At 35.0% G+C, this 22,021-nt stretch overlaps 1 non-coding gene across 1 annotated transcript; it reads left to right on the plus strand.

Annotated features, from left to right (window-relative positions):
- The first annotated feature begins 21,713 nt into the window (after positions 1-21,713).
- Positions 21,714-21,819, plus strand: LOC128287608 (small nucleolar RNA R71). The gene has a single exon (XR_008278307.1). It is a non-coding gene; the product is annotated as a small nucleolar RNA R71 (small nucleolar RNA).
- The last annotated feature ends 202 nt before the right edge of the window (positions 21,820-22,021 follow it).

Genomic DNA, 22,021 nt, shown 5'->3' on the forward strand with positions numbered 1-22,021 from the left:
TTTGATTGACCCCGGTTCTACTCATTCCTATATATACGAAACCTTAGCATCCAAGAAGACTTTACCTATTGAGTCTCATCGAGTTCGTAATTCGGTGTCAAATCCTTGGGTCGTTACGTGCTTGTCGACAAAGTGTGCAAGAAATGTCCCTAGTAATCCGAGGGTCCCGCTTTCCGCGGACCGATGCTTTTGCCGCTTGATGAATTTGATGTTATTCTTAGTTTGGATTGGTTGACCGTGCATGATGCGGTTGTGAATTGCAAAAGCAAGACTATTGATTTGAGTATGCGAATAATGAGATAATCCGAGTTGAGTCTCAGACTTAAAGGGGTTGCCACTGTAATATCAACAATGTTGGCCCGAAACATGTAAGAAAGGGTGCGAAGCATACCTTGCGTATGTACTTGATGATAAGGAATTGGAAAAGAAACCGAATCGGTCTGGTGGTTTGTGAATACCGGATGTTTTTCCGAAGAATTACGGGTTTACCACTGCTCGGAAGTAGAGTTTGGTATTGAGCTTGTACAGGACTACGCCAATTTCGATAGCTCCGATCGTATGGCACCAACCGAGTTGAAGGAGTTGAAAGCTCGCTTGCAAGAGTTGACGGATAGAGGTTTCGCCGACCAAGTTTTTCACCTTGGGGTGCACCAGTGTTGTTTGTGAAAAGAAGGACGGAACCATGAGGTTGTGCATCGACTATCGTCGACTTAATAAAGTGACAATAAAGAACAAATATCCGTTATCAGCAGATCGATGATTTGTTCGATCAACTCAAGGGAGCCTCGGTGTTCTCAAAAATAGATTTGAGATCGGGCTATTATCGATTGCAAATTCGGATTCGGACATACCCAAAAGCGCCTTGAGCGAGATATGGTCACTACGAGTTCTTAGTGATGCCGCTTGGGCTCACTAATGCCCTGCGGTATTTATGGATTTGATGAATCGGATCTTCGAGACCGTATTTGGATCAGTTCGTAGTTGTGTTCATTGACGACATCTTGGTCTATTCAAGAGATGAGACCGAACATGTGGAGCACCGAGATTAGTGTTGCAAATTTTACGGATAAGCGATTATATGCTAAGTTCAGCAAGTGTGAGTTCGTTAGAGAGGTTAGCTTCTTGGGTCATGTGGTATCTCTGACGGTATTCGAGTCGACCGAGCAAAATTTCAGCCATACTTAACTGGAAGCCTCCAAGAAATATTATCGAGGTTCGAGCTTTTGGGACTTTGGTTACTACCGACGGTTTGTAAAAGGATTCTCGATGATAGCCACACCCATGACGAAACTGCTTCAGAAAGATGTCAAGTTTGAATGGACGGAAAAGTGTTAGAAAAGTTTTGACCAATTGAAAACTCATTTGACGGAAGCTCCAGTACTAGTACAGCCCGAATCTGGCAAAGAGTTTGTCATCTATAGTGATGCCTCCCTACTTGGGTTAGGTTGCGTATTGATGCAAGGAGGTCGAGTTGTGGCCTATGTGTCGAGACAATTAAAGCCACATGAGAAAAATTATCCGACCCATGATCTCGAATTAGCTGCCATCGTATTCGCCTTGAAAATATGGCGACATTACTTATTTGGTGAGAAGTGCCATGTATTTTCGGATCACAAAAGTCTCAAATATTTGATGACTCAAAGAGACTTAAATCTGAGACAAAGACGTTGGCTTGAGTTGTTGAAAGATTATGAGCTGGTCATTGATTATCACCCGGGAAAGGCTAATGTGGTTGCGGACGCCTTAAGCCGGAAATCACTGTTTGCTTTACGAGCAATGAATGTACACTTGTCTATCCTACCCGACAATGTGTTAATAGCCAAATTAGAGGCCAAACCATTATTGACTCATCAAATTCGCGAAGCTCAGAAAGTTGACGATGAGTTGGTTACAAACGGGTGAGTGTGTTCGAACAAGGAATCGGAGTTTCAAATTGATGATGACGATTGTTTGAGGTTCAGAAATCGTTTGTGTGTTCCAAGAAATTCAGAACTCATTTCGATGATTCTGAACGAAGCTCATTGTAGCCGAATGTCAATTCACCCGGGGAGTACGAAGATGTACAACGATTTGAAATGTCGGTTTTGGTGGCATGGTATGAAACGAGACATCTCCGACTTTGTTTGAGATGTTTAATATGTCAACAAGTGAAAGAGGAACATCAAGTGCCTTCGAGGTTACTTCAACCGATCATGATACCCGAGTGGAAATGGGATCGAGTCACAATGGACTTTGTGTCCAGCCGCCATTGTCGACTAGTAAGAAGGATGCTATTTGGGTTGTTGTTGATAGACCGACTAAGTCGACTCACTTTATCCCCGTATGCACGGATTTTCATTGGATAAACTAGCTGAATTGTACGCTTCTCGATTGTGAGATTACACGGGTACCGATTTACATTGTGTCGGATAGAGATCCGAGGTTCACCTCGCGATTTTGGAAGAAATTGCAAGAAGCTTTGGGTACCAAGTTGCATTTCAAGACCGCTTTCACCCCAAACCGATGGTCAATCCGGCGAATAATTCAGATACTTGAGGATACGTTGAGATGTTGCATCCTCGAGTTCAGTGGTTCATGGGAACGATATTTACCTTTGATTGAATTCACTTACAACAATAGTTTTCAATCAAGTATTAAGATGGCGCCTTACGAGGCCTAGTACGGCCGTAAATGCCGTACACCCTTGTTTTGGACCGAGCTCGGTGAGAGCAAAATTTTCGGAGTGGATTTGATTAAAGATGCTGAATGAAAGTAAGAGTAATCCGTGAAAATCAAGATAGCCTCCCACCGTCAAGTCGACGCGGATCTGAAACGAAAAGACATTGAGTATCAGGTGGGAGATAAAGTGTTTCTTAAAGTTTCGCCTTGGAAAAAGATACTCAGATTTGGGCGCAAGGGCAAATTGAGTCCGAGGTTCATCGGGCCATATGAGATATGTGAACGAGTCGGTCCGATATGCGATCGTTTGATTTTGCCCCCTGAACTTGAAAAGATTCACGACGTCTTTCATGTTTCGATGCTTCGACGCTATAGATCTGATCCGTCGCACGTAATTAGTCCACCAGAGGTTGAAATTCAAGCCGATATGAGTTATGAAGAAGAACCGATTCGTATCCTAGCTCGTGAAGTGAAGGAGTTGCGAAACAAAAGGGTTCCGCTAGTGAAGGTGTTATGGCTCAAACACGGGATAGAAGAAGCTACTTGGGAACCCGAGAACTCTATGAAAGAGCGATACCCAAATCTATTTACCGGTAAGATTTTCGGGGACGAAAATTTCTTAAGTGGGGGAGAGTTGTGACAGCCTTAAAACGACCCTAGTCGAAATGTGGTTTCGGGACCACAAAACCGAGGCATAAAAATAATTTAATATTTATTTTATTGCCTATAATATGTGTTAACTCATGTGTGACATTTTTGATGTTTTGATTTAGAGCTATAAATGTGAATTTCACTAGAAAGGACCTAGTAGAAAACTTTGGAAGTATGATGGGGAATGTGTAATGACTAATTAAAGCATGCATGCAAAACAATGGCCTTGCATGTCAAATATCCCTCTTTTATAAGAGGTGGCCGCCATGACAATGAGGGATGGGCAAAACATGTCATAGACATGTTTTGTTGGTGCATTAGGGAGAAAAGAAATAAACAAATAAGCATGGGTAATAAAGAATGAAAAAATGTGTGTGAGTGAACCCCTATTGCCGTGTATTGAAGAAAAGAAAAGAAAAAAAATTGATCATCCTTTCATTCTCTCTTGACCGAAAATCCTAAGGAAGAAGAGGAATTTTTGCTTCATGTTTGGTTTGGAAGAGGATTAGGAAGGGTTTGGCTATACTTGCATCAAGATTAAGGTATGTTTGAGGTTGTGCCATGAGATTCATGCATGTTTTTAGTTACTAGCTTGATGTTCTTATTAGCCCATGGTTCAAATCTTTGTTATATCATGGGGATGGTATTTGGCCAAGGTGGATTTTGTGTTAATGCCATTGCATGTTAAATATGAAGCTTGTTAATGGTATATGTGATGGTGGATTGATGGCTCTTGGACTTTCTTTTTAGTATTTTTGAGTAAGACATTAAGTTCTTTGCTTAATCATGACCAAAATTATGGTGTTGTGATGTATTCGGTCATGGTATATCCATAAGTATGATTCATGCACGTTGCATGGTAGGTAAGATTTGAGCTTTGGATATGTGTTTATATTTGGATATAAACAACTTGAGATTCGGCCCTTGCACCTACATGAATATGTGTTTGCACATGATGAATTGGTATGACATATATACTATTTCAAGGTGTATATTTGCTTGTGATGATGTTTCGGTTATGTAGTAAATGAGAGATGTGTATTGAGCTACAATATGTAATGCGTTAGTTAGTAAAATGTATGCTGTTTTTTTTGTGTGGTATTAAGTGTAAAGTTGGCCTCAACATAGACATGCATATTCGCCAAATGAAGTAGATTGGTGTGCATGTATTCGGTTAGAGGCAACCGTATTGAAGCCTTATCTTGGCTTAGATAATTGACTAAATGGGTAATAAGTGAGGATGGTTGCCGAATATACAAACATACATATGCATGTGTAATTGAATTATGAATGTTTAGCAAGATGGTTAAACTAGTTGATTTATTGATTAAGCTCAAGGAGTTAAAGAAGGAGAATCAAGCAAGGGAAAGACGAAGGTCATTGAGTAGCCGACTTGGACTGTTTTACCCAACACAAGGTAAGTCACTAAGCATATATTTTGTATTGATTTGAATAGACATAATATCTATGTAATTATGCCGAAAGGAATGATGAATTTATATACATGTGTGTATGTGGTGATGGAAGTATTGAATGGAAGGAAAGGAGGTGAGATGTATTGAGTTGTTGATTTCGGCACTAAGTGTGCGGGTATAACCATTTGTGATCATGAGAATGGCACTAAGTGTACGGGTTTAAAACTTGTACAACACTAAGTGTGCGAGTTTGATCATGTAGCACTAAGTGTGCGAGTTGATTATATAGCACTAAGTGTGCGGACTCACTATATGCTTTTGAATCACTATTGACACTGAGTGTGCGACACTATTGAGTTGATCACGGACAGCGGATCGGGTAAGTACCTTGAGTTCATGGCTAATAGGCGCTATGTTTATATTTGGGGTCGAGCTTGGTAAGTTTGAACCTATGTGACAATGTAAATTGAAGACACGTACATAAGAATTATCGCGGAATGAGTGAAAGGTCATGTAGATGTATGATTGAATCGAAAGGTCTAAGGAACTATGGTATAGTTCGGTTTGAATGGAGTAATTAGCCTCGTTCCATTTTGTTTCCTCTTGCGATAATGTTATTAATGGTTGTTAGTGCATTGCTTATGACTTACTGAGTTATATACTCATTCGGTGTTTGCTTGTCACCTATTTTAGGTTTCTTGGACTCGACTTTTTATGTATTCGGGACCGTCATCGAAGTCATCACACCGCTAACAACTTTTGGTATTTTCTTCAGTAGTTGGTCTTGGAGTACATTTCGGCATGTATAGGCTATTATGTTTTGTTTGAACTTGGTATGTAAAATTTTGAATAGCCATGCGAAAATGGCTTATAAATGTTTTGAGCATAATGTTATAATCATTTGGTATGTATATGCTCATTAAGAAGCACGGAAATGTTTGGCAACGACCAGCCATTAGAATGGGTCATCATGATTATATCTTGGACTATATATGAAAAAGGGGTGGTTGAATCATAGAAACTATGTGTTAGAGAAAGTCTACCCTAGAAATAGATGCTGGCAGCAACAGTGACGTGGATATGAAAAATCACTAAAAATAGTAGGAATGGAATTAAATAGTGAATAAATTATGTAAATGAACCTTGATGAATCCATTTTCATATGGAAGAAACGAAACGGTCATATGAGTTGTATGTTAAAAGATATTTGGGTTTTCGTGAAACAGGGCCAGAACGGTTTCTGGATTCCCTATTCTGACTTTAAAAATTCATTATAAATTAACCAGAGATAATTAGGAGTCATACCATATATGTATAAATTCCTCTTTGAGTCTAGTTTCTAGAGAAACAAACGGCATCAGTATTGAAGCCCTGTACAGGGAGTTATTCGAGTTGTAACGCACGAAGGCAGTGTAGTCGACCCCTGTAACATGGGAGACTTTAACTAATAAACTGTACTAATTGGCTCTACTAAAAATTCTAGAAACAAATCTGTAGATGGACATATGAGTCTAGTTTCAGGGAAAAATTACGAAACTGATTTTCCAGTTGTAAAACTCAAGTTATGATTTTTGAAGCGACTAGTACGCAGATTGGCAGCTTGTCTGGGAAATTCTCAATAAGTGGTTTGAAGTCTGTTAACACCTCGTGTTCGACTCCGGCGACGGTCTCGGGTTCGGGGTGTTACATCATCCTTAGACCGATGGTCAGTTTAAACAAGTGATTCAGATACTTGAGGATATGCTATGATGTTGTGTTTTAGAATTTGAAGGTAACTGGGAGAGATTTCTACCATTGGTTGAATTCACATACAACAATAGTTATCAATCGAGCATAAAGATAGCACCATACGAAGCTTTGTATGGTCAAACATGTCGAACTCTATTATATTGGACTGAGCTTAGTGAGAAAAAGCTTTTTGGGATTGATTTGACATGAGAAATCAAAGAAAAAGTTAAAGTAATACGAGACAGTTTGAAAGCAGCTTCAGATTGATAAAAATCCTATGCGAATTTAAAAAGAAAAGACATTAAACTTCAAGTAAAAAACAAAGTGTTCCTAAAAGTCTAGCCTTGGAAGAAAGTTCTCCGATTTGGTCGTAAAGGAAAGTTAAGTCTACAGTTTATCAGGCCATATGAGATTATTGAAAGAATTGGGCTGGTAGCTCACAGATTAGCTACGCCATCAGAGTTAGAAAAGATTCACAACGTATTTCATGTATCTATGTTACGACGGTATCGATCAAACCCTTCACATGTGCTATCACCTATCGATGTTGAGATTTAGTCTGATATGACATACAATGAAGAAATGATCAGAATTTTAGCTCGAGAGGTTAAAGAATTGAGAAATAAAAACATAGCTTTAGTGAGAGTTCTTTGGCAATGAAATGTTTAGAAAAAGCCACCTGAGAACCGGAAGAAGCTATGAAAGTAAAATCCCCAACTTCTTTTCCGGTAAGATTTTTGGGGACGAAATATTCTTTAGGGGGAGAGTTGTAATAGCCCGTTTTTAGTGAAATTGGAACAATGGTTTTGAAACCACAAATCTGATGTGAAAATATTTATTTTATTATTATTTTAATATCTGCAATATGTTAGTAATGTCATATAAAAAATTCGTTAAAATTTTTAATATTTGCATGTTTAATTAAGTGAAAAGGACTAAATAGTAAAATATGAAAAAGTGGAGTCTAGTAGTTAAAGGTATTAAATGGCTATAGCAATTTAATGAAAGAGTACTTAGGTGGTTATTAGACCATTTAAGTGATAGTGGACAATTATGGGATTGGAATTATTGAAATTATTAATGTTTTAAAAGTTTAAAGGTGTAATTAAGTAAATAAAGGTTAATATAATAAAAACAAAGGAAAAAAATCTATCATCTTCCTATCTTCATCCATAGCCGAAATTAACAAGAGAAACCATAGCCAGAGTTTAGTTGCTTTGTTTTGGTTGCATTGTGAGTATTTTGATCCCATTTTTAATGATTTTTATGTTTTCAGGATCGTTGTAGCTAAATCTAGCTAGCCTAGGGACTAATTTGCAAAATTGTTAAAGATTTAGGGTTTTTCCATGAATGCTATTGTATGGTTCTTGAAGTTTGATGAAAGATTATGAGTCTTTGTTGTTAAATAAACAACTTTTGTAAAGTGATTTTTGATGAAATTATCATTTAGGGACTTATTTGTAAAAATAGTAAAATACGATGGTGAAATTGTGAAATAATGATTTGTATGAGTTTATTTGTGTTCATAGTAAATCTAGCTAGCATGGTTTAGGGATGAAGTTGCATAAATTCTCATTTATGAGCTTAAAGACTAAATCGTAATGAAGTTAAAATGTTAAGGGAATATTATAATTGTGTATAAATATGGATTATGAATTAAATTGAATGTTTAAGGTTGATTGAAATGTCTAATTAAATATAAATTTTTATTTATCTCAAGATAAATCTAAGTCGAACTTAAACTGAGGGAAAGCGAAAGTCACGGATTAGCTCGATCATATTTCTTTCATCCTAGTTGTTAAGGTAAGTCCATAGTATTTCTATATGTAATTGATTTTCTACTTGTATGTTATAATATAGTTATGTAATTTTTTTTCTTACACTTAATTATACATTGAATTGCACTTACGTGCCCCTATTGTACTTCGATACCCCTAAATTGCACTTAAATGCCCCTGTTGTACTTCGGTACCCCTAAATTGCACTTATCTGCCCCTATTTGTACTTTGATACCCCTGAATTGCACATAGTGCCCCTGTTTACACTGATAACTTCAAATCAAGTAAAATAAGAGTTGCATTCTTTTGTTGTTATGTTAAAAGATTTACTATGTTCTTACTAAGCTCCATAAGCTTATATGTTTTTGTGTATTGTTTTGTAGATTGTTACTGCTAATTTTTGGATAGATTAAATCTTTGGATCACACTATTCACTGACGTCGGTAGTTCTTCTGCTCCTCAGAATTGTGGCATGTATATGTGGCTATATAGGTTGTTACGGCATCTTTTGGACAAAATACTAAACTAAGTTGTTATGCACTTTACTAAGGTTGTAAATATGTAACCTTTTGGTACAAATAAAATGTTATGAAACTATAAACATGTAGTTTCTTTTGGCTTGTTGGTGAATTAAGTTGGTATGATAGAAATGGTCTTAATTGTTGTATGTTCTAAGATGATATGGAACTAGATGTGTGTGTTGGAAGTAAGGTTAATTATGCATATGTTTTGGTAAGTTTGATGAATTGTGATTGAGGTGCCTTTTGGTATATTGGTTGTATGGATATTTGGCATATGGAATTTGTCTTATTATGCATGATTTAGGTATGTTTTAAGGTCTTAACTCTTTGTCCAAGTTCCTTGTAGGTACATGTGTGAATGGGTGACATAAATCGCTTGATTTTGGCAATTTTCTTATCCACACGGCCTAAAATACGGGCATGTGTCCCCTATAGGTTTTGATGGTTTTTTTTTAAAGTTACACGACCTAGCACATTGGCGTGTGAGGCCATTTCGAAGGTTACACGGCCTGGTATACGGGGCCTAGCCTTGTGACCTAAGTCAGAGAGTTACACAGGCATGGACATGGGTTGGGAAATGGCTGTGTATCCCTATTTTGAATGTTACATGGCCCAAGACACGGGCGTGTGTCTCAGTTGAGTGAGGCACACGGCTGCGTGACCTCTACGTTGTGAATTTTTCTAGCTTTTTCCTTAAGGTTTCATATGGTTTTAATTTAGTCCTGAATCATTTCTAAAGTGATTTTAAGGCCTCGAAGGCTCAAATAAGGGATGATATGCATGTGTTTGAATGGATTTTGATATGATTTATGAAATGTTTGGAAATTAATGATTTTAAGTTACATTTTTATGGTAATACTCTCTAACCCTATTCTGGCGATGGATACAGGTTAGGGGTGTTACACGAAACATTCCAAATGCACAAACGAGCTAATCCAATTGAAGACACGCGTTGGCACCAAGTGCCTAGCCGTTAGGCTAACATCCCTCCAAAAACACACCTGGGCACTGTGTGCCAAGCCCAAAGGCTTTAGATCCACCCTTGGTAACATGCCAGAATCACTGTAATATATCACGATAGTTCGCAACTGATCTACCATAATTCGGTGTAGCAAATTAAACTAGTTTTCATTTAAGGAGCTTGAATATAAGCATTTGTGTGATGTTTTAGTTATGTTTTCTTAGTTTTATTTATATTCAATGTGCAAATTGAGCCTTTTATTGACCTTAGGGACCGAATGAGGCCTAAGGGTGAGCTAACTCACTTTTTTGAGTGTGCATGAAACCTTTAAAAGGTGTACTAAACATATATTGGTCATTATGTCACAACATGGATGACTCAATGTCGCAACATAGGGAGCAGAATGGAGAAAGCGCAAGATTTTCTTTGATGTCGCGACACAGGTCCTGGTCGTAGTGACATCGACTCTATGACGCAAATTAAACATGATGTAGAGGCGCTTTGGTTTGCACAATCAAACTTAAAGCTCGAGAATGTCAGTTAACCTAGGGTTAAGGACAACGGACACCTAAACGCTATAAATAGGCTCATTTATCACTTGTTATGGGCACCATTCCTTTAGCCTAGGTTCTCTGTGTAAAATTTAGTTTACTATTTTCTTTCATTCTTAGGTTTTAGATTTATTTCAGCTTTTCTTGTTGATTTCAAGAGATCAGAATTGTGGAAGCATTCAAACTTTATGGATTCTCAATTAATCTCAATACAATCAGGCTCTTTCATTTACTCTATCTTGTCGATTTAATTAGTTTGCTTTCTCATTAGATTAATTCTATATTGTATATGAAAGCCATGAAAAACTAATCCTTTATGGAGGATTAGAGTGGAGGTATGACCTGTTAACTGTTTACAGGGTTACTCAATGGATCAAGTGTTCGAGAAAGGAAAAACGTAGAAAAAACCCTAGGCTTGACAACCCTGGGAAGTCATCAAGGTGGGAATTAACCCAAAATTGGTATGGCCCATCTGTGAACACCTTTACCCCAAGCCACTCTGGACTATAAGGTCGAAAAATAAGTAGTTCTTACTGACTCATTATGTTAGTGGAAGATCGGAAGATCCTGCTAGGGTAGCGACTAGTTGATTGACGAGGAACCTGGAACAACAATTGATGGAGATTACCTGAGTGAGCTAATCACTCATAATCAAGATTTGATTTATTCTCCCTTTTTATCTCTTGAAGTTTATTTATTTTATGTTATTTTGTCTTTATTATTATAAAAACCCTAAAAATCCTTTATTTTATATTTTCTTACTATAACTAATTTAAAAGCACTAATTAGATCATTTAGTGTTTAGGTTAGAATTGATCTGGCACTCGCCTCCGTTGGGTACGTTCCTTGAAGTACTTACTTACTTCGTAGTAAAACTATTTTACAACTCGACCTGTATACTTGGGGGAACTGCCTTGTCTTTCTATATTTTATTGCATTATTCACACTCTAGATGTTAGTACGTCTGATGGCAGTCAAGTTGTTGGCACCGTTGCTGGGGAGGCAACACCACTAGTTTAGTTTTAATGTTTGAACGTAAAAAGAATAATTAGGAAATTCTTAAGTTATAGATACGATACGTATATAAATATCTAACAATATGAGGTTTTAGAGACACTATTTGATATAAACTAGTTAAGATCTAGCATTTCCTGACCTATCAGCCATAGTTCACATTTTGAATTAAATGATGTTTTATTAACATGGATCACTAATAAAGTCAGATTTGCCGACCATATAAACGAAGATCCCATAGCATTTTTTAGAAATTTGACCATATATGCAGCACTGTTAGCTACGCAAGTATTCCACGGAGACTATCAAATTATTATTGATTCCATTTGCGTTAGAGGGGAAAGAAAATATGTGGTTAGAGAAACTTCTTCCAAACATCATTTATTAACATGGATCGCTAATAAAGTTAGATTTGCTGACCATATAAATGAAGATCCCATAGCATTTTTCAGAAATTTGACCATATATGCAGCATTGTTAGCTACACAAGGATTCCACAGAGACTATCAAATTATTATTGATTCCATTTAAGTTAGAGGGGAAAGTAAATATGTGGTTAGAGACATTTCCTCCAAGCACCATCACTACGTGGACTGATTTCGTGTAGCCATTCCTTCACTGAATGTTACCTATGACTAAGGTACTAAGTAGTTCTACGCAGTTATTTTATTTCCAACAATGTATCACTAAAACTCTGGGGCTAGCGAGGGAAAAGTTTAAGTCAATCCTTAGATCTATATTAGGTGGAAGCATACATTTCACAGTTCAAATATAACACTTTTACTATGGGTTGGATAGTCAGAATAAACAAAAATTTTATATTACGGCGGGGGGAAGTATTTGGACAAAAACCCAAGAGGAAGTAATAGAAATATTGGAAAATTCCAACATTAATGAATAAACCTGGAAAGAATGTCCTAAAATACAAAGCCAGGAACTGAACCTGTAGACCAGAAAGAGTAAGAATGTAACCAATTAAATTTTAGTATGAAAGAATAAATGGGTTATGAAACATAAGAAGAAAGGGACAATGTAGAATAAGAGAACAATCACATAGTAGGTATAATAGATTTCATCAAGAACAGATTATCAAATGGTCAGCTTTCGTGTAAGCGCTTCAAGTCCAGCTATTGAGTTCCATGAAGGCGATTTGACCTTTATTCAATAGTAGGGATTTGACCTTCTAAATGAGGAATTGTAAAGGAATATGGGATAATGAAACTAAAATAGAATGGACAAAATTTTATTTGTCATCTGAAGAACCTCTAATAATTCCTATGGTGTAAGAATTCTATCTTGCATTAAAATAAAAGGAAGCAACCAATTTCTACGATAAATGATCTTTGTGAAGGTCAGAGGGTTTAATGTCCCAGTAACAGAGATGGGTATTTGCCAAATTCATGATGTGTCATATTATTATTGCGATTGTCTTTTTAAAATAGATTTAAATGAATTTAGATATATAGATACTGAGGAAATATTGAGATTTCTAACAGAAGGGAAAGAGATGTGGACATATCTAATGGGAACAACAATACCTGAAACATTCAATCAAGAGCTAATGACACCAAAAGTAAAGATGTGGATGAAATTTGTCTGTTCGCGAATATGGCCTATAACAAAGATATTCTATATTAGTCCAATTCAAGCCATCGAAACATATGGGATCCTAAAAAAAGAAGCAAATATGTATTGGACATGGATATATAGGAACATGGTTGACTGTGCAAGGAATTTAGGAAAAGGAATATTCTTCCCTTATCTAATTACAGAATTGTGTAAAACTGTAGGAGTACCCATTGAGTGGATAGATAAAAAACCATGAATCCCCCAAGGAAATTACTCCGCAATGATTTATTCAAGCAATTTGTTCTTCTACAAACAAAAGAAAAAGAGGATTTTAGGAAGATAGGGATTAATATTCAAGAGTTAATCTAGTAGGATTTTAGTTTTAAGAGTAGATGAATTGAATGTTTTTTAGGAATTTCTATTTTTTATTAATAAATTGAATAGTTATTTTATTGATTGTATTAATTACTTTAAGGATGATGTAAATCTATTTCTAGGATTATGGATATATATGAAACTTTTTATTTTGTAGTTCATTCAAATTTGTTGTTAGAAACCCAACACAAAGAGACACAAACAATTTGAACTTTACACGATCAAAGGAGAAACCACCCACCATTAGCAATTGAAGGAACCACGACCAATCAAGTAATATTTTCCCTTATGTTTCTATGTGCTACACATTGAGGACAATGTGCCAACTAAAGTGTGGGGGTAACATAGAAAATTTGTTTTTAAATTTTTTCTTTGATTTTTTTTGTTTTTTGTGTGCTTGAGCTTGTAGAAATACAAGTGATTGGTTAGGAGCATGTACATAGGTTGCTTATGTTTATGAATAAATTTAGCATAATGATAGGAGATTTTAAAATTTTTATTATTAGACTACTAAAGTTCTATAAGTTACATTTTAAGTAGGCATTAAGCAATCAACTGTACCAAGTGATATTGAAAATACAAGGAAACAAATGCTAGTATGAATGATAAGTGGATGAATTTGAGTTTGTTTGGTTGACAAAATTTGTGCATGTTGGGATATTTAGGGATGACCTAAGGCATTATTTGGAACACATCCAGAGCTAAAAAAGCCAACCTATTAATGTTCACCTTTAGTACCAATTTTTTTTGTGTATTGACACTTCTTAATGAACCTCATTACAATCTTCAAGCCTAAAAATGTTAATTTGTATTTTCCCTTTTTCTTTGGTTTTGCACTACACGATTATAAACGTCTAGTCATACGTATTGAGGGTTAAGTATATACATTAAGGTGGGTTTTGTAAAAATAGAGTGAAATAGGAGTGTGATATGAGGACTATAGGTTAGCCTGAAAACTGCAAAATAAAAGAAAATTCCAAAAAAAAAGTAACATGAGTAGAAAAAGTTCTCAAAAAATGAAAAGCATTCTTGAAATAGATGAGCTAAAAAAGGTAGTGACAAAGTCACAAAAGAAAGAGAAATTCATTCATTAGTGCATAGAAACTCGTAGGCTAGCCGTAGTTACCATGTCATTCTATGATTCCCTATACATGGAGAGAGAAGGAAGGTGGGAGAAGGACAAATAAAGCGGTGAGCAGGTAAGGGTCACTAAGGGGGGAAGAATATGGACCAATATGATATGCCAAATTATTTTCTTGTTTATAACCCTTTTGATGCTTACTATTTTTTAATTCCATACATGTCATAAGCCTCAGAATGTTACAAGCCGAAAAGTCCTATGTGACCTAAATATCCTTATACATGAATGACATCATACTAAACATATGCAAAAACGACTATTTGTATTTGATCGGATAATCAAAGTACTTGTATGATTTGTTGATGGCCCTAAACCCAAAAACCCTAAACCCTAAACCCTTAATCTTGTATCTTTGGTAACATACTAAACTTGGATGTTTATGATCAAAAGTTGTAAGTCAATTATTCATCATATTAAAGTTTTTAGTAAGCATAAAGTGCCTAAGTCATATGCTCCGAAGTCAATACATTTATCATATTTGCTCAAGGGTTATCATTTTTATTTTTCATTTTTGTTTATGTTGTTTGAGGACAAGTAATGACTTAAGTGTAGGGGAGTTTGATCTCCGTAATTTGGTGTAGCAGATTAAACTAGTTTCCACATTTAAGGAGCATGAATACAAGCATTTTTGTAATGTTTTAGTTAGTTTTTCTTAGTTTTATTTATATTTAATAAAATTTGCAAATTGAGTCTTTTTATTTACCTTAGGGGCCGAATGAGGCCTGAAGGTGAGCTAACACACCTTTTTAGTGTGTAGGAAACCATTGTAAAGGGTACTAAATGGATATTGGTCACTATGTCGCGACATGGATGACTCGATGTTGCAACATAGAGAGTAGAATGGAGAAAACTCAAGACTGCCTTTGATGTCGTGGCATAGACTGAAGGTGTCGCGACATACCCCTAAAGATAGCTGAAGAGGAGTATATTGATTGCTATGTAGTGACACAGGTCCTGATCTGTCGTGACATCGACTCTATGACAGAAATTAAACACGAAGTATGGGCATTTGGGTTTGCACAATCAAATTTAAAGCTCAGGAACATCAGCTAGCCTAGGGTTAAGGATGACAACCACTTGAAGGCCATAAATAGGCTCATTTGTCACTTGTTATGGACACTATTCCTTTAGCCTATATTCACTGTGCAAAATTTAGTTTACTATTTTCTTTCATTCTTAGGTTTTGTATTTATTTCATTTGTTCTTTTTGACTTCAAGAGATTTGAACTGTGGAAGCATTCAAACTTTTTGGATTCACGATTGATCTCAATACAATCAGGCTCTTTCATTTACTCTACCTTGTCGATTTAATTAGCTTTCTTTCTCTTTACATCAATTCTATATTGCTTATGGAAGCCATGAGGAATTAATCCCTCTATGGAGGATTAACGAGTGGAGGTATGATCTATTAACTATTTTGTAAGGTTACCCAATGGATCAACTGTTTGGGAAAGGAAGAATGTCAAACAAACCCTAGGCTTGACAATCCTGGGAAGTCATCAAGGTGGAAATTAACCCAAAATTGGTAGGACCCATGCATGAACACCTTCACCCCAAGCCAGTCTGGACTGTGAGGTCTAAAGATAAGTAGTTCTTGCTGACTTGTTATGTTAGTAGAATATAGGAAGATCTTGCTAAGGTAACGACTAGTTGATTGATGAGGAACCCGAAACGACAATTGATAGAGATTACCGAAGTGAGTTAATCACCCATAATCAATATTTGATTTATTTTCCCTTTTTCTCTCATAAAATTTTTTTTTTATTTTATTTCTTCTTTGTTATTATAAAAACTCTAAAAATCCTTTATTTTATATTTTCATACAATAACTAATTTAAAAGTACTAATTAGATCTTTTAGTTTTTAGGTTAGAATAGATCTGGCACTTGCCTCCCTTGGGTACGATCATCAGAGTACTCACCTACTTCGTTGTAAAACTATATTACAACTCAACCCATATACTTGTGAAAACTGCTCTATCTTTCTATATTTTATTGCAGTATTCACACTCTGGACATTAGTATGTCCGGTGGCGGTCAGCACCAAATGTTGAACCTCAGCATACTCAGTGCATGAACACAAATAAGATGTCATCACCTCATCACACATCAATCCTGTACAATGCACATTATAAACTATTGACATGCCAATCATACTTTATCTTACGTTCATCTGGCTTAAGAGATATCATCGCTTAACAATGTTCCAACAATTTACTCAAATTTAATATCAAACATTCAATTAAAGATCAATTTCTCATTCAATTACATTTTAAAATAAATTAAACCAAACCAAACGAATTTACCAGTGCTAAACTATAGTAACGACAAAAGTTCAAGGACTATTCCACAACTTTTCCTTTTCCTCGGCTGTCTACTTATTTGTGGTCTATAATATAATTTATTTCAATTATTAGCCTCAATTTCATATACTATTCAATTTAATACATATAACTTCTTACCTACAATTTTGCACATTCGCCCTAAACTTTTACACTTTATTCAATTTTATTCTTAAAACCAAAACATGATTATTTTCACAATTAATCCCTACACCCAATGAACCGAATTCAATCACACCCAAATACATTCCACACATGCTAGACTTTTACAATAAAACCATGCCTATTTTAATTTATTTACAATTAAATCCCTAAACTTAAAATCTTACAAAATCACTTAACAAAATATTTCCATTTAACACCCAAACATAATAATCTATAAATAAACTTCAAAAACATATCATATTCATAAATGACATCTCCCAAAACGTTTAACAATTTAACAAACTAACCCCTGGGTTAGCTAGATTAAGCTAAAACGATCTCAAAAACATAAAATTCATGAAAAACGGATTGAAAAGCACATACCATGAATGAATTAACCTAACCGATGCTTTAAGCTATTTCCCCCATGAAGATTCGTCTTTGGCAAGAAGAATACAAAAAGGAAGATGATAACCTTGTTTGATTTATTTGTTTAATGTTTTTATTAACTAATTATCATTTTGCCCTTAATTAAACATTCAAATTACACATCAAAAAACTCATTAACCGTCCAATACATGCAATCACATGGTATGTTTACCATTTAGTTCCATTAGTTTTCATGTCCATAGCGATTTAGTACTTACTACTAATAAGAACTAACTTTTGCAACTTTTACAATTTAGTCCTTTTTAATTAACTAACTACCTAAACATTAGAATTTTATAACCAAAATTTAATACGACACTAATGACAATATTAAATAGCTAATATTTATGCGCTGACACATCAAAATTATGGTCCCAGAACAACTATTTCTAACACCACTAGAAAATAGGTTGTTACATGTTTGGTTTTTTCTTTTTTTGTATTTATTTTATGTATAACAAATTACCCTGAAAGACTACATAACATTGCAAGCTTCAACGAGGAGGTGGACCCCTAGCTAGTCTAATGCTCCATTCTAAGGAAGTAGGGTAACCTCCTATCTTTTTTAGGACACATTAAGGACAATGTGTGGTCTAAATGTGGGGGTGCACATAGTTTTATGTGTTTTATTTTTCTTGCTTTTATGTTATTATGTGTGTTTATTTTGATCTTTTTCCTTTTACAAAAAAATAATAAAAATTTCTAAAAATATTTTTCGTTTGTGTTTATTTTATATAATTGGATGGTGCATGGACATATTGAATAAGTACATAGAATTTCCAAACTTGTAAATTTTGAATGATACTAAATACTTTTTATTCTTAATTATAGATTCATTAGTTCAATTATAATAGACTAGAGACAATAAAGTAAATGAAAATGTATAAAGTGTACCATAGGATGAATAATGTATACGGATTCTTGTAGATAAATAATTTAAATTGTTAATTTTTCGTTTAAATTGATGTATGCTTGAAAGAATTAGAGCTAGGTGATTGATTTGAGAAAGACCTTAGGCATTATTTGAAATAGCCTAGAGCCTAAAAGCTTACCTGTTGCTATGTACCCCTAGTTCCTATATCTTTGAGTGTCGAGCCTAAATGAGTCTAGTACTCGATCCTTCTCTTTCTCGTTCTCTAAATGCATTATGTAATAGAGTCGGGCCATAAATATTGAAGGTTAGGTAGAAACATTATGGTGGCTTTGTGCGAGAAAAAGAAGAAGAAACTGAAGGCATTACTTGAATTAGTACGTAAAAAATGAATGAAATAGTGAAAAATAAATAAAAAGAGAGCTAAATCAAAATTAAGCTAAAAAAAGAAAATCTTTCGATTCATATTTATAAATTTTGTAGTACTCATATATCGTAATACCTTCTAACCTTTTGGAGAAATAAGGTGGGTGAGAGAAGGAGAAATAAGGAAGTGAGCTTGTAAATGAATTGGGGAGACTAGGGAACAATGTTGTGTGCTTAACTGTTTCTAGTGCTTGAACCTGTTTTCAGTATCTACTATTTGAATTTTAAACCATCCTAAACCTCAAAATGTTACAAGCTTACAAGACCTTTAGGACCCGATTAAGTCACCAACACAATAATTTGTAAATTACTTGCATTTGTTTAAACGAATATGACCAATTCTTTTTAAATATCTATGAGTGATTTGCATAATTTATTTTGATGGATAACACTTGTACATATGTTCATTTCCATTTCCTCTACATCTATTGACATTTTAACTTAATGAACTAACTATGTTTGCATTAGGAATAAACAAGTTAGCTAGGTATCATTCTTAAGTTGCATGTGAGGTAGTTCTCGTATGAGTTTAATGTTTTACCGCTATGTGACTTAATTGTCTGATTTAGTCCAGGAGTTATCTTTTCTTTTGCATGTTTGGTGTGTTTTCTTAAGTAAAAACAAAGAGTTAAGTGTGGGGGAGTTTGATATGCCATAATTTGATATGGTAAATTAGGCTTTCTCGGCATACATAAAGAGCTTACTCGAACAAAATAGCATCTTATGCATAGTTTTTCATATGGAAATGTCTCATTTTTTGCTCATTTTGTGACCCAAGTTGGCTAATAGTGGCACTAGGGGGCCTAACATGTGGTTGAATGGTGTATGGACGTGTTGAAGCATGAAAACGAGTGAGAGTGGCACCAAAGGAAAAGGTATCGTAATATCCACACCTTGGAATTGTAATACCTCTAACAGTATGGAAGATTGAGACCACCCTTCAGTGGTATCACGTTATCAATTTTAGGTATTGCGATATCCACCATTCAAAGAAGACCCCAAGGCTCGAAATTGCCTAAGGTGTCGCAATATCCTCTTTTGGGTATTGCGACACCAACATCGTGTGTGGGATATAATTTGACAAAAATGTTAGTCATTGTCCACTCATTTCACCAATCACCCGAGGCCTCTGTAAAGGAAATTTTGGCAACAAAAATCTATCAGCATTGAGCCTAAAATAGCAAAATTGGCTAATAAGGAGAGACAAACACGTTAGCTTAGTTTTAGCCTTAGTTTTCTCTAGGTTTTCTCTTAGTTTCTCTGCATTTTTTCTAAGGTTTATATTTTATCTTCTTTTTTCTTAGTTTTAGAATTTTTTTTTTTTGCATTTACTTCTTATTCTTAATGTTCATAGTGTTAATTAAGTTAGTTATCACTGTAACTTAGGTTTATTTACACTTTTAGTCCCTTACCTTGGTTGTAAGACATTTCTAACTTTAGTTTGATGTATTTTAGTTTCTTTTACTTTCCATTAGTTAGAGTTTGTTCCTTTTATGTTTACTGCCTTAGATATTCTTGTTGAATATTTTTAGTTTCATGTTTTTTAAGTTTTCTTGCATAAAAATTCAAACTTATATATTTTTCTTAAGCTTTACTTTAATCACTTCTTTGCTTTTCATTTCCATTTCTATTCTCTTTATTTTTAGTATATGTAGATAAACCTAAAAGAATGTTGGTTTATAGAGCTGTGGGTAAGCTAATTTTTGGACAAAGGACTAAATCGAATAAATCTAAAAGCTTAGAAAGTGACACCGCTAAGGGAATATAAAGGCAAGTGAGACCGAGATGTAATCTTGTTGCATACCCAATCTTTAGTCACAAATTAACCAGTGAGATTGAGAGATAAATCAAAATTAATTCATCTAAGTCGGTAAAATTGAGATCAAAAGATAAAATGGAGCCATTTAGTAATTTAAGTGATTTAAGTCCATTGTTCGAGGACTGACGAACCACATCGAAATCAACCAACCATCATTAGTCATTTATTTAGTTAATTTCTTAGCTTTATACTCTTTGTAATTTAGTCCTTATATTAGCATATTTAATTGTCTTGCAAAATTTTCTTGTTATGATTTTTCATATTATAAATTCATATCAATAACCGCTTAGATTCTAGAATGTATGTTATTTATCACTCAATCTCCATCTCCTTTGGGTTCAATCATTGAAATACGCTGGTATTCCATTGTAACATTATAAATATTACAACTAACCTCTATGCCTACAATAAAGTTGTGCTTATAAAATTGTTTTATAAAATCGTTTGTTTTATGCGAACATACAAACGCGATCAAGCAAAAATGAGCCCTTCTTCAATTTAGCTTGTATTGGGCTCTTACATCCTGCCACTTCTTAAAGTCACTACTTTACAGTGTTCTTTACCTAGATTTCTTGGATTTTTTATGCCACTGGGCAAAGCACCTTGTGGTCGGTTTCAAAGTTCAATAGCAAGCTGGCCCATTTAGTTCTCTAGGTGCTTTAATATGGCTACTTGGCTTTAGATTAAGGCATAATTTTTCTCCATGTATGCCTTCAACAAGCATTCAAAACCATTGGAAGGCTCATCTTATGATGGTTTTTGAACTTGCTTGGTAAATCTTGGTGGCTAGTTTAATCTAGGTTGCATATAGGTGCTACTGAGCCTAGCTCCTTGGTTACTCCAAGAAAAATTCAAGTGATTTTTCCATGATGGGTTGTAAAAATTGGAATGTAATCCTTACCTACCTCTATTATGGTTTTGACTACCCATGTTATAAACTGACTTTGGGTTTGATGGGCAATTTTCAAACAAGTGCCCTTCCCCATAGTATACACATGCTATGCTTTTGAATTAGTTAGATGGCAAAGCTACAACATTATTAAAACTGTTAGCAGTAAAATTCTTAAGCATTGAAGAAATCGAGGATACCTAACCTACAAGTGAAGTGAAGGTGTCTACTTCATGTATTCCTGCTACTTGTCTTCCTGAAGTTGCTCAATTGGTCGGCCACTGGTAATTATTACTAGGAATTCTCTCAATGACTTCATAAGCCTTATTATAAGACTTAGAAAGAAGAGCATCATTCATAGAAGTATCTACAATCATCCTTGTATGTGCATTAAGACCATTATAAAATGTCTCCAACTGGATGTAATGCGAAATTTCGTGATGATACCATTTTTGTAATAATTCTTTGAATTTCTTCTACGCCTCAAACAAAGATTCGTCATCCATTTGTTGAAAATTCGTGATCTCATTCCGCAACTTGGCATTCTTTCTAGGTGGGAAATGTTACATTAGGAAATGTTCTGCCAACTCTTGTCATATAGAAATGAAATCGGATGGCAATGAGTTGAACTAGGCCTAAGCTCTGTCCCTCAGTGAGTACGGGAATAGCTTCAGCCTTGTATATCCTCGGTTACTTTGACCATTTTGAAGGAGTCACTCACCTCCATAAACAATCAAAGG

The sequence above is a fragment of the Gossypium arboreum genome, chromosome 13, assembly GCF_025698485.1.
Source record: "Gossypium arboreum isolate Shixiya-1 chromosome 13, ASM2569848v2, whole genome shotgun sequence".
In the NCBI taxonomy this organism is placed as follows: Eukaryota; Viridiplantae; Streptophyta; class Magnoliopsida; order Malvales; family Malvaceae; genus Gossypium; species Gossypium arboreum.